Source organism: Syngnathus floridae, chromosome 16 (assembly GCF_059516105.1).
Source record: "Syngnathus floridae isolate MCC-2025c chromosome 16, RoL_Sflo_1.0, whole genome shotgun sequence".
Taxonomy (NCBI): Eukaryota; Metazoa; Chordata; class Actinopteri; order Syngnathiformes; family Syngnathidae; genus Syngnathus; species Syngnathus floridae.
The window spans coordinates 10687501-10703210 of NC_142428.1; the positions used below are offsets into that span (position 1 = coordinate 10687501).

Here is a 15710-nt window from a genome sequence, read left to right on the forward strand (position 1 = left end):
CACACATTTGCAAACGCACAATCAGAAGCACAAATGCTAAGACAATGTATGAACAATGTTCTACACCCTTCAGCCGTGTGTGCGTGCGTGCGTGCGTGCGTGCGTGCGTGCGTGCGTGCGTGCGTGCGTGGGTGCGTGCGTGCGAGCGAGCGAGTGAGTGAGTGAAGAGTGTGTGCGTACGTGCGTGCGTGCGAGTAAGTGAGTCATTCAGTCAGTCAGTAAGTCAGTCAGTCAGTGAGTCAGTGGAAGCAATGGGCTAGAAAAACAAACGTTGCTAATTCCCGGTCACACTGCGTGACTTCACATGGGTCCCGCGAGACGGCGGCGCCGACGGACGAAGGACGAGTGCGGATTTTGGGCAAAGCGTTGTCACGGCAAAGCCTCGACAGCTCAAAGCCGGCCGAGCGAGCTCGACACCTCAGTGTGGCAAACGGAGACTTGTCATGGAGAATCCACATTTTTTTGCTTTTAAATTTTTTTTCTTGTGTATTTGGATTCTCCAAGAGTGTAGAAAAGTGAAAAATATCCCTCCAGGTGCTGCAGATACTTTTAAAATTTGTTTGGGGGGCTATTTTTTACTCCGTTCAGTTTTCTCCGTTTTCTATCATGTAATTTTATCTATTACATCACATCCATTAGGGCGGGACAAACCAAACAAGCTAGCATTAGCTTACTTCGTAGCTTGACTGCAGTGCTTGTTTACAAGACGTGTTCATAAATATTGTGAGGGGATTTATTACGTGTTACGTATCTATGGACAAGTCTTCTTCCGTTGACATCATTTAGTCCAGGGGTCCCCAACCCCTGGTCCGCGGGCTGGTACCGGTCCGTGGGTCACTTGGTACCGGGCCGTCAAGCCACAGAGAAAAAACAACACCTTTTTTTATCGACGATCAATTAATTCAGGTCAAGACGCTCGTCCCGGTCATGTGACATGTTTCCCCAGTCAAGCCCACAAAGTTAGCAAAAATGAGTAAAAAATTATTCTGAAAAATATAAAACCATTTTTGATTCTCTCCCAATTACATCCGTCGGTTCAGGTCAAGACGCTTGTCTCAGTCACGTGACATGCCACCTCAGTCGAGCCCACGAAGCAAGCAAATATGAACAAGAAACAGAGAAAGCTTCTTCGGAAAGGGAAAAAAGCCCAATGAGGAGACAGAAGAAGAAGAGGCTACGACTTCTGAGAAAAGGAAAGCTGCATTTAAAAGAAAATTTCTGAAGTCCTACATAAAATATGGATTTATCGCCACAGGTGACTCTGATGCGCCAAGCCCACTCTGCATAATATGTGGCGACAGGCTAGCTAACGAGGCAATGACGCCTTCAAAACTGCTTCGGCACATGGAGACCAAGCATCCTGTATTAAAAGACAACAACTTGGGGTGTCATTGTCTCCGATTACGCCTAGAGTTTTATTTTTATGTCGTTTATACTTGTTTTTGTGACAGTCATATCATTTTATTTCATCGTATTTATATATTTATTATAAATGCATTATTTATTCATATAAATGTATTATTTATTTATATAACGACGTTATTTAAAACGTCAAGCTATTGGCTCGCTGCGAGCCCGCCTAATTCTCGCCCAGGCTTCGCTCGACTTTGCACAAAGCAAAGTCATGTTTTGTGCTACGACAGGATTGGCCTTCAAGTGCGTTTCGCTTACGCGAGATGCATTTGAGTTCCTCGAATGCTTGAACCCGTGTCACGGCACGGAGTATTGGAGTGCTCATAAAGTAGTGAGAGAAGCGCAAGTGCGAATTGACGTCCCGTCATGAAATGGCCCTAGTCAATATTGATGCTGATCTGCTGATGAGACTTTGCAAGTAACGCGCACGCACACACGCAAGCACTGAGGTCACAGCGGCTGGACACCAGCCACTGTGTCTGTGTGTACTTGTTTGCGTGTGCGGAACGCACTGTGATTGCATGGCCGCTACTCTGTGTGTGTGTGAGTGTCCATTGTTGAATGAATGCATCTAAGTCCATCTGTTTGGCAGGAGACAGGATTGTGAGGCCATCTGGGCTTTTCTTGTGTGCGTGTTAGCCTTGAGGTGTGTTTGATGCAAAGGTGATAAGATCGCATGCACGCACGCACGCACACGCACACACACACGCACACATCCACTGCTTTGCGAAGTGAGAACTTGAGTTCTGACATTGTGTGACGTGCACTTCATCACTGTGTGTGCATGTGTGTGTCTGTGTGTGTGTGCGTGCGTGTGTATGTGCGTGCGTGTGTGTGTGTGTGTGTGTGCGTGCAGTTTGTTTATGCAGTCAGGTCAGGCACAAGGCAGGAACACACACACTCACGCTCAACACTCTTGTCACGCCTGATGTTAGCGGTTAGCCTTTCAAGCTAGCCACACGCCGTTGCCCAAATACCGCTCCAGTGTGTCAAGTGGAGTGCTTGACAGTTTAATTCAAGTTCACTAAAGAGCAACTTGGATCACACATTGGAGGTTTTAGATTCGCAGTTTTGCTATCTTTGTGCCACTTATTTAGCAGTTAGCATCAGCAGTACTTGTTGGCGATATAAAGTTAGCCTACCATTTTTGCTTTCGATCCCTCTGCACCAGAAGTTAAGGACCACTTCTTCATCTGTGAGGCCCTGGTCCAGGGCTAGGGGACCCGAGTCGCCCAAGAGCCCTAACCTGCCTCCTCTCCGTGTCCCTCTTTCTCCTCCGACACGCCTGACTGAAATGGTCGGCTGAGCTGCAACCTCGATCACTTGAATCGGGTGTGTTGCAGCGGGGAGACGTGTGGGAAAACAGGCAGGATCGGGCTCTTGTGGAACATGGACTCCTCCCCTGGTGTCATAGCATTAGTAGTTAGCATGAGCACAATGTTGATGATAACATAATGCAGCACTGACAACAACTTGCTTGACGACATTGAATTTGATTCGCGACCAACTCGGAGGACGTTTTGGAGCTACGCTGTTTTCGCGCGAGTTCGCATATATCTGCGCAGAAGGGAGAAGCATACTCTTACAGGGAAACGCATTTTGTGAAGCCTGCGGCAGATGTTCTCTTAGCTGTCGTCACTCCTTGCAATGTGTGCGCGTTTCCAGCTGTTTCTGCGCGTGTGTATTTATTTTACACCGCATTTACGTAGCCTTGCACACACTCGCATGCACGCACGCGCACACTTCGGGTCGTGCGGATGTTGATCCAAACGGTCCGTCAATCGAATCTGTGCTGAGAAAACAAACTCTGGAAGTGATGATTATTCCTCACTTGACAGCTGCGTGTGCGTGCGCACAAGTTGAACTTTTGTGCGTGTAGCCTTGTTCTTTGACTTCTTTGTGTTCTTGCGTTACGGCCGTATTCGGAACCTCTCAAACTTGGCCGTTGGGCCGCTTATCGATGGAGGGAAATACAGAAGGTGAAAATGCAGTCATCAATAAGGAAGCTCCTTTGCTTGACTTGAGGTATTTTTTAGTAGTTGGGTTGCGCACACACGCACATGCACGCGCGCACACACAAGTGGACGCATGCAGTCTCACACGAGTACATTCATGCAAGACACGCACATTTAGGCATGCACACGCCTTGTGCATCCACATACGGCACGGAAACACCCACATACACACCCATACCGACACACGCGCACACACCCTCCACACCGCATGGAGCGCCATCTCCATGGCAACGTGACCCGGCCGTGCTCTCCATCTGCAGGCGTCTACAAATCTATGTGGCGCGTGTACATATAGATGAGTATTTATAGACAGACGAGATAGTCAAGTGGCAGCATCTTGCTCACCTTCCATCTGTGCTCGCCCTCCGCACCCCGTTTCACTCAAGGGTGAGTGACAGCCGCACTCAGGTAGAGGCACGGGGGGCGGGGGAGGCTAACAAAGGACATTGTCGGACAAGAGACAGCAGTGTCGAGTGTGACGTGACATGGTGACATCAGACATGAAACATGACACCAAAAGTATGAGACAAAATGAAACAAAACATGTAAGGGATGAGACATGTTAAGAAATGGCATGACAGAATGAAAAATGAGAGACATGACAGGCAAACATGAGACAAAATGAGACTTTGACAAAGTAAGACAAGAGACATGAAGAGACTTATTAAATCTGAACTTTTTGCTCTTTCCCAACCTTCACTGATACGAGCACGGTGGGGTGTGGGGGGTGTCAGTGGGGTCAACTTGACCCACTTACTTTTGACTGTTCAGCTCAATGCTAACAAACAAGGCAAACTGCCATAGATGTGCTTCCGAGCAGGTCCGTGTCAGGATACTGTTTGCCTTTAAAGCCCAAGTATCACGGTAATAAATTCTACAGTTTTACGTTTTACTTATTCAGTTGTGGTCTATATAAAGTGGAACAGCGATGCTTTTGTTTGAATTCCTCGTTTTGATACCGTCACTCTTTTCTACGTGTTCTGAGGTGCGGCTCAGAGCAAGCCGTTTTGGTGCGGTCTCTTTAAATGCAAATGAGATACTTCACACCCCACACCCCTCAGGCCGCAAGATGTGCGCCTCCCATTCCGGTCGACATTTGTAGTTTTTTTTTTAGCCGAACTAGCGCTTTTTTTTTGCTTTATCTAAACGAGGTAGCGTTTACTTGCGCCGCAAACTTTTTGATTGATTAAAAGATATCAACGGCAGAAGGCTTGTCCATACAACCACACATGACACATAATAAAATAAATATACTAACTCCCTCTCGGCTATAGAAGACAGCTTCAAGTTCTTTTTGTTACTGATCTGATTTATCTTGACTTGACAGACCATACAGACCATCTTTTACAGACCGTGAGAACTGTGCAAACAAAAACATAAACATACACTGCATTTCTTAACTATAAATAAATATGCTCAAAATAATCTCCTTTGGTCTCTTTTCACATCATATTGCACTACTGCTAATAAACTTAATCACAAAACATATAATACCTATAAGACTATTAAACAAATAAACTTTTAAACATCATCACAATAATCATTACACTATACATATATACTATACCACCACTAACAAACATATTCAATACTACAATACTGCAGCAAACAATGCTACAGATAAACAAGGTAGATAAATCAAATGCAAACTTCCGCAATGAAACAACACAAAAACGTCGCCCTCATTACCTGCATATACAGGCGTGAGAGGTGGTTAGTAAGGCTTAAGAAAAACTTAACTATAACTTGGCTAGTCAACAGCTTAGCAAAACTGACTTTTCATCGCGGAGATTTTCGCCGGTGGTCCGTCACTAACACAGAACAAAGGTCCGCCTCGTTGATCACCATTAATAGGTAGGAACCAAAATTCGCTAGGTAAGAAATAAATTATTAAGTTATGAACCGAAATCATTCATGTATGAACCAAAATACTTTGAGCTGAAATACTGGCTCAGATGCAGTCAAAAGAAATCTGCTCACAATATTTATGAACGTTAAGCACTGCAGTCAAGCTACGAAGTGAGCTAATGCTAGCACTAGCGAGAAGCTAGCGAATGCATTGAACATGTGTTCCCCAAGAATAAAACAGCACCTTCGATGCAATTCATCTGGTACAACTACTCACAATACACCCACAAGAAGTGAAAACAGAAAACACAGCTCCAAAATCAGCAGAAAGACTGATGCAAATGCTATGGACTTCTTGTAAACAAGCACTGCAGTCAAGCTAATGCTAGCGAGAAGCTAACGAATGCATTGAACATATTAGTGTTCCCCAAGAACAAAACAGCACTTTTGATGCAATTCATCTGATACAAAAATGATTCAAGATGGCGGCGCATGCACACGCAGCGACCTCTCTCTGTCCCGCCCGTACGGCGTTTTGTTCGTTTAATGAGTGTTTGTTCAACAGTCTTATGTGTTCGTCTCGTCATAATACGTCGTGCTACAAGTACAGCAGGCAGGTTCTGCTCGACATCGGCGAAAGTGGGTTTTGTGGCGTTCTGGACTTTGATGCTGCTGGATTTTGTCCACAATTTAGGGAGCGCGTTATCTGCGCCTCACGGCAAAAGCCTTTGCCAATCACCTGTTATCCAATTTACTCACTGCGTGCTCGTTTGATTTCTTCAGATTTAGGAAAATGCAAAGACACTGAAGCAGAAATTAGACTTACACAAGTTGGTTGAGTTCAATCACAATTCTTGTTCAAAAAGCTCTGTTTTCAGGAAAGTACAATACAGCGCTGGGCCCTTCAAGAGCGGAAAGTCTCCATTCAGAAAAAGCCAAGTCCAAGGTTGTTAGATCAGTTTTATATTCAGTAGCACATTGTGGGCCGAGATTGATGGGTGATGAGTCTTCGGGGTGGGGCAAGTTCGAAGGAGAGTCTACTTCCATGGGAGTGGTGCTGGTTATGGGCGATTCGGTGTGTAGGTGGGGGGCTGTTCGTGTGTGTGCGTGGAGGGGGGCTGTTGTCTTCCATCCCGTCTTTCGGCTTTGGCGATCATCTTTGGCCGAGTTCTCGGGTGGGGGCTGTTGTCTTCCCTCCCGTCTTTCGGCCTTGGCGATCATCTTTGGCCGAGTCTTTGGGTGGCTCCTTCTGGCACCTGCTGGTTTTATCTCCACGTGACCTTCCTGTGAACATTCTTCTCCAATCTTGGACATACACTGTCGTACCTCATTCTTTTAATTTTGTCATTTTGTACGAAATTATGTTAGCTTTTGGCTGTGACATCATTAATCTATTGCTGTTCTTTTGATACATCATGTCTTTGCTTATTCTTTGTTTAATCATGCTTCAAACCGTATCTTTGTTAGGCAAACTATTTCCCTCTGTGCAGAGCGTTCAGTAGTAATCAAAAACTGGCATCTAGCATTAGTCAAAACATAAGATACAATCAAGTACTGAACGGTCAAGACGACTCTGGCCATGTCCATGATTCAGAGAAAAAACACCAGGCATGCATTACACAGTTCCTTAAGGGTCATTAAGCTATTTAGGCAATATATCAAAAGTCATTTGTTATTTCAAAGTGCTCAGAAATATATCAGATCATAAAGTTATAAAAACCTTTCTCATCACCACTTATCAAAAATGTCTAGTTATGTCTTCTTTATTGATTTGGTGTGTAGGTATAATTATATGCTTAAAATGTTTCTTTTATTTATTTAATATGTGAATATACTTGTCTGCTTATGTACTTTATTCAATGAGGTTTGAGCATATCTGTTTTTGTAGCTAGGCAGGACTTTTTGTATTTTGACCCCATTTCCTGCAATGCGGAGACATTAAAGGCGCTCGGACTACTCCGTCCTGGAGCGTCGCCGGACTTGCCTGCTATTCCTCCCCCGGTTGGAATGCGTTGGAAGCGATGTGCGAGGAGGCAGAAGAGGGGCAAGCGCGGAGGCGTCCAGGCTAGGCTGGCGGCCAACCCAGCTCGCCCGGCCGTGCCTTCCATTCTTCTGGCGAATGTTCGTTCGGTGGACAACAAGATGGATTACGTTCGCCTGCTGAGATCCACGAACCGGGCAGTGCGTAACTGCTGTGTGCTGGTATTCACTGAGACCTGGTTGACTGTCAACATTCCGGACTCTCATGTGCATCTGGAGCGGTTAGCGTGCTATCGGGCGGACCGTGCCATTGTGAGAGGGGGAAAGTCGCGAAGAGGTGGAATATGCATCTACGTCCGTGACGAATGGTGCCGGGACTCCGTAGTGCTATGCAGGCACTCCACTGGCGGAGTTTGTGGTCATCAAGTGCCGTCCTCTTTACCTGCCGAGGGAATTTACTGCGATTCTGCTAGTCGCGATATACATCCTGCCTTCCAACATCGAAGGCGACAGGATTGCGGCTCTTAGTGAACTGTACCAGGCTGTCAGTGAACAACAGACGGCGCACCCTGACGATTTCACCATCTTCGCTGGGGACTTTAATCATGCTAACCTGAAGTCTGTTTTTCTGAGGCTTCACCAGCATGTTAATTTTCCAACATGTGGTGACAGCTTCCTGGACCTGGTCTACTCTACACATAAAGGGGCTTTCAAGGCCGCCCCCCTCCCCCATCTTGGACTTTCTGACTATCTCACTGTTATGCTTTTGCCTGCATACAGACAAAGGGTGAAGGCATCCAGGCCGTTTTGCAAGCGGGTACGGGTGTGGCCTGAGGGTGCCTCTGATGTGCTTCGAGACTGCTTTGGCACTACTGACTGGGACATGTTTAAGCGGGCGGCCACTTGTAACGATCGGACAGACATAGAAGAGTAAGCTGACTCTGTTTCCTCTTACATCACAAAGTGCATCGATGATGTGACTCACTCGAAGTCCATCGTCACTTGGGCTAACTGGAAGCCATGGCTGACGGGGGCTGTCCTCAGGCTGCTGAGGGCCAGGGACGAAGCCTTTAGAGCGGGGGATGAGACTTGCTTGAGGGCAGCGAGGGCCGACCCGTCCCGGGGCATCAAGGAAGCGAAAAGGGCGTTCTCTTGCAAGCTCACCGCCCACTTCAAGGACAGCAGGGATGCACGGAGCCTTTGGCAGGGCATTCAGACAATCAGGGACTACAAGCCCGCGCCGCAGAGCTGTGAGGGCAACGTCCGTATGCTCAACGATCTTAACTGCTTCTTTGCTCGCTTCGACGCTCAGAACAGCACTTGCCCGCTGAAGACCACTCCCCCTCCACACGAGCAGCCCCTGTGCCTCTCTGCCGACAGCGTGAGGAGGGCGCTTGCCGCTATCAACACTCGTAAGGCGGCTTGCCCTGACAACATCCCAGGTCGAGCGCTGAAGGACTGCGCTGGGGAGCTGACGGGTGTCTTCACGGACATCTTTAACATTTCCCTGCAGCAGGCCATCGTCCCTTCGTGTTTCAAGGCGGCCACCATCGTACCTGTGCCGAAGAAGCCTGCTCCGTCCTGCTTCAATGACTACCGCCCCGTGGCACTGACGCCCATCATCATGAAGTGCTTTGAGCGGCTTGTTTTGGAGCACATCAGATCCATTCTCCCCCCCACCATAGACCCCTTCCAGTTTGCGTACCGAGCCAAACGGTCCTCTGAGGATGCCATCTGCTCTGCCCTCCACTCGGCCCTTTCCCACCTGGAGAGTAGGGACTCGTATGTGAGATTGCTGTTTGTGGACTTCAGTTCTGCCTTCAACACCATTGTGCCACAAAAACTCATCTGCAAACTCGACAAGCTGGGCCTCAGTACCTACCTCTGCAACTGGCTACTGGACTTCCTCTGTCAGAGGCCTCAGTTGGTACGTGTTGGCGACAAAATCTCTGCTGACCCCGGGGCCCCCCCAAGGCTGTGTGCTCAGTCCGCTGCTCTTCACCCTGCTGACGCATGACTGCACTGCGTCCTATAGCGACAACCGCATAGTGAAGTTTGCTGACGACACGACTCTGATGGGTCTCATCACCAAGGGCGACGAGACTCAGTACAGGTTGGAGGTTGACCTTCCGACCGCGTGGTGCAGGGACAACAACCACCTGCTGAACGTCAACAAGACCAAGGAAATTGTTATTGACTTCCGGAAGGGTCACACCCAACACCTGCCGCTGACCATCGACGGTGCTGTGGTGGAGAGGGTGAGCAGCACCAAATTCCTGGGGGTGCACATCAGTCAGGACCTCTCCTGGTCCGCCAACACCGCGTCACTGGCGAAGAAAGCTCAGCGCCGCCTGTACTTCCTGCAGAAACTCAGGCGAGCAAGTGCTCCTCCGGCCGTCATGACTACATTCTACAGTGAGAGCGTCCTCTCCAGTTGTATCGCTGCACTGAATACAACATTAAGGCCCTGCAGTGCATAGTGAACACGGCTTGTAAGATTATTGGTGCTTCACTCCCCTCCCTGAAGGGCATATATGTACGCCTCCCATCTCGCCCGCAAGGCGACCATGATTGTGAGTGATGTGAGTCACCCCGCTCACTCTTTGCGTCCTGTACTTATTTATTGTTATTTGTTTATTTATGTATGTATATTCTTTATAATAACGTTTTTACAAAAAAAAAAAAAAAAAAAACACCATTAATGAGACTTCTGGGGCTGCATCGTTTTGCTGATGGCTTTGTAGTCCAGTTGATATGCGGTGAGGTTGAGCTTCATGCAGGCGTTGAGGTTCTCATCAGTTAGACGTGACCTTAGATTGGTCAAAAAGTTCACACACAACTGGGTGCGGTGAAATTTGTCTCTGCATTTAACCCATCCCCGAAGGGAGTAGTGGGCAGCAGCGGTGCCGCGCCCGGGAATCATTTGGTGATCTAACCCCCCAATTCCAACCCTTAATGCTGAGTGCCAAGCAGGGAGGCAATGGGTCCCATTTTTATAGTCTTTGGTATGACCCGGCCAGGGTTTGAACCCACAACCTTCCAGTCATTAGCCACATCAGGCATAAATGTTTTGAAATACTCACCATCCGTGAATGGGTTTCCGTTCCTCACAATTGCTAAGGCGCCAGCAAAACTAGCTGAATTAAAGTCACCTTGTCTGGTCCATACACGGAGTTGCTGTTGCCTAGCTTGGACCTTCCTCTGGAGCTCTTCACACGCTTTCTTTCTGCTGTCCCAAGCTGGGTATTTGGTTGCAAATGTAGCATGTCGTGTCTCACAGTGGTGCTCTATATTGGAGTGTTTCATTGATGCAATTTTGTCATTGCATATGAGGCACGTAGCAGAGCCTCCTCTCTCCACAAATGCAAATTCTTTGGTCCACTCACTCTGAAATGTTCGGTAACAGTCATCTTTTTTTTCTCTTCGCCATCAGCGAGGCAGGCACGTAGCGTGGGAAAGTGCCTGTGAAAAGCAAAGTCGTGGTCGAGCGTTGAGTCGGGGCGGGAGGCGAGCAGGACGGGGTTGGAAGCAAGTGATCGGTCAGGACGGGCGGCGAGCAGAACGTGGTCAACAACGGGCAGATGGTCAGGGCACGCGGCAGGCAAAACGAGACGAGTCGAGTCAGCGAACGGAACAGGTCGGCAACGGGAGTCAGACGGGTAGAGAGCAGTGAGCATACGGGTAGCATCACGGGACAGACTGACAAAGAAGAACGCACAGGTAGGGTTTAAATCAGTGGTCCCCAACCTTTTTTGCGCCACGGACCGGTTATGTGTCAGAAATATTTTCGCGGACCGGCCTCTATATAAATACATAATACATTTATATAAATAAATAATACATTAATAATGAATATATAAATACGGTGAAATAAAATGATATGACTGGCATAAAAACAAGCATAAACGACATAAAAATAAAACTCACAATTACGTTGAATTAGTGGGAGCACTGAGATTGTTTCTCAGAAACGAGCCGATCCCATCTAGGGGGAATCGGAGACAATGACACCCAAAGTGTGCACGGGACAGACTGACAAAGAAGAATGCACAGGTAGGGTTTAAATAGCTCCGTCCACTAACCAGCAGCTGGTATGTGTGATCTGGCCAGATTGGAGGGGTGTGGTCGTGCGTGTGTGACAGGCGGGGTATTGTCCAATAAAAATCGCATTTTTTTTGTCCGATCTGGCCTTCTGTACGCCGAAGGGCAGCTGGGATTGGCTGATATGACGCAACCGTGGATTTCAGCGGTAGAAAACAAATGGGATGGATTGCAAACGTGATCATATTTTGTATTTTGAAAGCTAATTTAACATTATGATTTCAGTAGGTCTATTTTTTACTTGGATAATACCACAAAATTATTTATGACTTTAATTGAGTAAACAAATGTCAGATTTTTCCACGAGCCAGATGCAGTCACCAAAAGAGCCATATCTGGCTCCCGAGACATAGGTTCCCGACCCGTGCTCTATCCTGACAAAAGATTTCTGAAACACTCCTTAACAAGCAGAACTCTGTGTCTACGTCTTTCTGCTGATTTTAGAGTTGTGTGCTCTATGTTTTCACCTCTTGTGGGTGTATTTTGAGTACCGTATTTTTCGGACTATAAGTCGCGGGTTTTTTTTCAGTTTGGGTGGGGGGCGACTTATACTGAGGAGCGAATTATATGTGAATTTTTTTCAAAAAATTACAAAATTAAAAAAAAAATTAAAAAAGTGAAACCGCGATAAACGAACTGCGATGTAGCGAGGGATTACTGTAATTTGAATTTCAAGTGACGCCAGCGGCGCAGCAGTTGTTTGATCACGGGATGACGAAGATGACAAAGGGCCCCACGTACTACCGGCATCATTAGTGGCTTTGTTTGTAAGTGACACGGAGGACGAAGCGTTTGAAGGATTTAATGATTTGGAGTGACACAGAAGGTTTGAAAAACTATCAAGGCTTTTACGCACGCCCGGTCCTACTCTACGGAGCTCTCTTTCACCTCCGTGGATGGAAGTCGGGGGCCGGCGCTCGGCCGGGTGGCTGTCCGGGGATGGTGGATGGGGCTCGGACAATGCTCTTACGCACGCCCGGTCCTACTCTACGGAGCTCACTTTCACCTCCGTGGCTGGAAGTGCCACCTTCGGGGATGGAAGTCCACGCTGCCACACGCCTGGAAGTTGACGGTGGTGCTTGGGGCCGTGTGGCGGTGAATTATTTATGTTATCGTTATTTGATATATTTTATTTTGGGTAGCAACTTGTATATGTTTTTATCGTTACAGTTCAGTAGTTGTTGGCTCGTTGAAGTCTTGTTTTGTTAAATAAAGAGCCGTTTACCAAACCCATGTCTTTTCTTGTACTTTGTTAACGCTACAATATATAGTTATATACCAGATCTGTGGAATAACGACGAGGCTGACGTCAGGGCGCAAGCGCGGTGTTGTTTACAAAGGACGAGGAATTTGATCGATGGATTTAATGATTTGGACTGACACAGGGTTTGATAATATTATTGCTTATATAATAGTTATTTGATATATAATATACATATTGTTATATGGGCCTGTAGAATATTTTGAAGTGCATGCGCCGTCAGTGGCGCGCACCCGGCCGGCATTGTTGACATAAAGGACGATCGATGGATTTAATGAATTGGAGTGACACAGATGGTTTTATAAACGTGTTATTCATGTAATAGTTATTTGAATAACTCTGAATGTTACGTCAGGCCCGTTCTCAGCTCTTCGTTTGTGTTTATGTCACGTGAGCATACCTATCGTTTAGCCTGTTGTTGCTTGTTCATGTCTGTTCTTGGTGTTGGATTTTGTCGAATACATTTCCCCCAAAATGCGACTTATACTCCGGAGCGACTTATATATGGTTATTGTGCATTTTATGGCTAATGCGACCTATATCCCGGAGCGACTTTTAGTCCGAAAAATAAAGTAGTTGTATCAGATGAATTGCATCGAAGGTGCTGTTTTATTCTTGGATAACACAATGTGTTTAATCAATCAATCAATCAATCAAGATTTTCCGATGTTTAACAGCGCTTCTCTGGTGAAAGTGATCCGGGATGGACAGCAGAGGACAAAGAAAACACAGAAAATAAGACAAAGAAACAGAGAGCAACTCACCGTGGCGGATATCCGCGGCGCCATCATGACGTCATGATCCATAGACCTGTCGCCCTGACATCTGGGGTCATGAAATCCTTCGAGAGGTTAGTGTTGAACCACCTGAAGGACATCACGGGCCCCCTGCTCAACCCCCTGCAGTTTGCCTACCGGGCAAACAGGTCGGTGGACGATGCGGTCAACATGGGACTGCACTACATCCTGCACCACCTGGACACCCCAGGGACGTACGGAGGATCCTGTGTGTGGACTTCAACTCGGCGTTCAATACCATCGCTCCTGTCATTCTCCACCAGAAGCTCATCCAGCTCGCGGTGCCTGCCTCCACCTGTCAGTGGATCACCAGCTTCCTGACCAACAGGAGACAGCATGTGAGGCTGGGGACCATAACATCCGACAACCAGACAACTAATACTGGTGCCCCCAGGGGTGCGTCCTCTCCCCACTGCTCTTCTCTTTCTACACTAACGATTGCTCCTCAGGTGACTCTTCTGTGAAGCTCCTGAATTATGCGGTCGACACCACTCTCTCTCATCGGACTGATCCGGGACGGTAACGAGACTGCATACAGACAGGAGGTGGGGCGGCTGGTCCACTGGTGCAGCCAAAACCACCTGGAGCTGAACCCGCTCAAGACCGTGGAGATGACAGTGGACTTCAGGTGATACCCTTCACCACTTTCAACCCTCACTATCTAGAGTAATACTATTCTCTCTACAGACACCTTCAAGTTCCTGGGAACCACAATCTCTCGGGACCTGAAATGGACCGGCCACATAGACTCTGTCCGGAAGAAGGCCCAACAGAGGCCGTACTTCCTGAGACAGCTCAAGAAGTTCAACCTGCCGCGGGAGCTGTTGAAGACCTTCTACACTGCCATCATCCAGTCTGTCCTCTGCACCTCCATCACTGTCTGGTTTGGATCGGCCAACAAACAAGACAAGCACAGACTGCAATGGACAATCAGGACTGCAGAAAAGATAATTGGGATCAACCTCCCATCTATCCAAGACTTGTACCTGCCCAGGACCAGGAAACGTGCAAGTAACATCTCTACAGACCCTTCTCACCCAGGTTGCAGTCTGTTTGAACTACTCCCCTCCGGACGGCGTTATAGAGCTCTGTACGCCAAAACCAGCAGACACTTCTTCGCCCAGGCTGTTGCTCTGATAAACTCACACCACTCTTAGAGTCTCAGAGTCACTGCTGTGCAATAACATCCTGCTCCCCACACCCTTTTTGAATTGTCAAAACCAGGGGTGTCAAACTCTTTTTTTTCGCGGGCCGCATTGTAGTCATAGCTTCTTTCAGGGCCATTATGACTGTCAACCCAAATGTATGAGCACCTCATATTATGTACAGTAAAAGCTACAAAACAAACTGACAAATAACTCATTTTCAAATCAGACAAGTAAAAACTGGTCAAATATTAATATATATATATATATATATATATATATATATATATATATATATGTATATATATTATTAAAAGTGAAGACAATTTGAAATTCTAGTAATGACACGGATTTGATGCACAATATGTCTTTGCGGGCCACATAAAATGATGTGGCGGGCCGTATCTGGCCCCCGGGCCTTGAGTTTGACACCTGTGATCTGCACTATTTGTACTATGTGTCCTCTCTGCATCCATTGCAGCCTGGTCATCCTGGAAGAGGGATCCTCCCATCTGTGCTCTCTTCTCAAGGTTTCTCATTTCCCCTAGTTGGCGTTTTGAGATTTTCCTTGCCCTCCTGGGCGTTTAAGATCAGGGGATTTCTGAGAATATTTGTCATTTTTTACACGTCCTGAGTGTTGTTAGTCACCTAAATGTTGAACAGAGGCTGTGATGTACCAAAGTCAAATTCCTTGTTTGGCATGCCCAAACATGGCGAATAAAAATTCTTGAATCTATATTCATTCAAACCTGTGATGGCAGGCTTCTTGGCCACCGGTACGATGATGGAGCTCTTGAAGCACGAGGGCACCTCACACAGCTCCAGGGAACGGTTGAAGATCCGTGCAAAGGTAGGTGCCAGTTGTTCAGCACAGACTTTCAGGCAGGAGGGGGACACGCCGTCTGGGCCTGTTGCCTTCCTGACCTTTTGTCTCTGGAACATCTGACACACCTCCTCCTCGCGGATCTGAAGTGCGGGCGCGGCTTCTGTAAGAGAGAGAGTAGGTGATAACGATGATGGAGGTGTGGACAGGGGGGTTATGGGGGGGAGGTGTGTATGGTGTGTATGTCGATTGTGATGCAGGGGGTCCTGTTGTGTGGGTGGACCCACATCCCAAAAACATGCTTGAAGGCCGATTGAGCACTCTAAA

At 47.3% G+C, this 15710-nt stretch overlaps 2 long non-coding RNA genes across 3 annotated transcripts in view; one reads left to right on the forward strand and one right to left on the reverse strand.

The window, feature by feature from the left end:
• The window catches only part of LOC148385691 (uncharacterized), a 20846-nt gene extending 18071 nt beyond the window's left edge, over window positions 1-2775 (reverse strand). Inside the window, exon 1 of the long non-coding RNA XR_015863573.1 lies at window positions 2556-2775. This is a non-coding gene — a long non-coding RNA (uncharacterized LOC148385691). The remainder of the gene's footprint in view (window positions 1-2555) is intronic.
• A 2306-nt stretch (window positions 2776-5081) lies between these two features.
• LOC148385692 (uncharacterized) lies at window positions 5082-14758 on the forward strand. 2 transcript variants are annotated; one of them, XR_015863459.1, is made up of 4 exons: window positions 5082-5303; window positions 13296-13753; window positions 13865-14043; window positions 14103-14758. It is a non-coding gene; the product is annotated as an uncharacterized LOC148385692 (long non-coding RNA). The 2 variants fall into 2 exon arrangements; XR_015863458.1 differs by having other exon boundaries at window positions 5082-5282.
• The last annotated feature ends 952 nt before the right edge of the window (window positions 14759-15710 follow it).